The sequence below is a fragment of the Penaeus monodon genome, chromosome 15 (assembly GCF_015228065.2).
Source record: "Penaeus monodon isolate SGIC_2016 chromosome 15, NSTDA_Pmon_1, whole genome shotgun sequence".
Lineage (NCBI taxonomy): Eukaryota > Metazoa > Arthropoda > Malacostraca > Decapoda > Penaeidae > Penaeus > Penaeus monodon.
The window spans coordinates 413784-415179 of record NC_051400.1 but is presented as its reverse complement, the minus strand read 5'-3'; the positions used below and the strand labels follow the sequence as shown (position 1 = coordinate 415179).

At 40.3% G+C, this 1396-nt stretch overlaps 1 protein-coding gene across 1 annotated transcript in view; it reads left to right on the top strand.

Moving 5' to 3' along the window:
- The first annotated feature begins 354 nt into the window (after positions 1-354).
- Positions 355-1396, top strand: part of LOC119581602 (uncharacterized lyase C29B12.13-like) — an 11338-nt gene continuing 10296 nt past the window's right edge. The window contains exon 1 of the mRNA XM_037929718.1: positions 355-510. The gene's annotated coding sequence lies outside the window, so the exon portion shown is untranslated. The remainder of the gene's footprint in view (positions 511-1396) is intronic.

Genomic DNA, 1396 nt, shown 5'->3' with positions numbered 1-1396 from the left:
CTGGGTATCTATGAAGACATGTTCCTCTGAGCACGTTTGTGTATCTAGCAATGAGTGTTTTTTTTTTCTTTTTAAGTATATAAGATTTCTTATCACACTGATAATGATAACTGTAGTATAGATACAAGAAAAAACTAAGTGAATTTCCTTCGCATTTAGGCTAAAAATGACACAATCACCGAAGCGATACGAAATTCATAACCACACGCAAGCACCCACACGGAAGCTAGCATCAACAACAATTACTCCCTTATCCTGTTCTTTTCTCTTCTAAATAGCCTTGAAAACCTCTTATCAGATCCTCTCCTCTTATCTCAAAGCCTCAAACAGCCCCCACCACAAGCAATGCTCATTGCAATTTATATCGTAAGCATGAAAATACGTAATTAATCGTTATCACTGTCAGCCATAGCACCTCAGGCATAAAGGTAGCGCAGTCACTGCCCTCACCCTGTTATCGCCTCACCTCCGTCGGGTATAGACGTGGCTACAGTTGCTCCTTGTGTTGAGGTAGGTTGTGCCTCGTCCCTGCAGGGTTTAGAGACGTCTGTTTGTGTCCATTACTTTATGATTTCTCTATAATAATCCTTCATATAACTTTCTTTTACAGTTTTCTATCTTACGTGGATTGTGTTTTGTTTCTGTCATGGAAACATGGGAGAATGGGAGGACTTCGACTTCTAAAAGGTTTTCGCGAATCCAACAATATAATATTTTCTGGCTCGATGTGTTTTCCTTTCTCATCCTCTCCGCCGAGTGAATTTCCTCCGGGTGTTGTCTGCTTCGAATCTCGTTCTCATTTCCCGTTTGTTTGCGTCCTGTGATGGCGTTTCTTTTCCCCTCTTAACCTGTTTTGTGTGATAAGGTTTGGGTTCTATAACGTCGCTTAGATTTTTCTGATGTAGTTTGGGTTTTCTGATAAGACGGGTTTTGTTTTGGTTACAGGTTTACTACAGTAGTAACAGTCACCGGTTAGGAAGTAACGGTTGTGTTGTACCGTTACTACACTAGCCCATACTACTGTAAGACACTGAACAAGCAGCTTTCACACAGTCGATTTTAGTCTTTTCCTGTGCTCAGTTAAAGCAAAATTCGTCGACCACACCACACTGCTGAGGCCAGTACATTCAAAAAGGAATTAGCTACGATATTTCTGCTTGCTGTTGATGGCAGGTTGTACATCGCTTTAACAGTTCAGATATTTTCATCTTGATTGACAAGTTAGTTCCTATTACAGTTCCTTTTACATTAGATTGAGATTACATTTATTTACGCACGAAGCCCTGTACACAAAGGTGTCACAAGGCTTTTGTTGAATATAGTAAATTGCATATTACACGTTCCAAATGATAAGCTCATAGATGGACCACCGCGTTGCCCATTTAAGTCAAAAGAG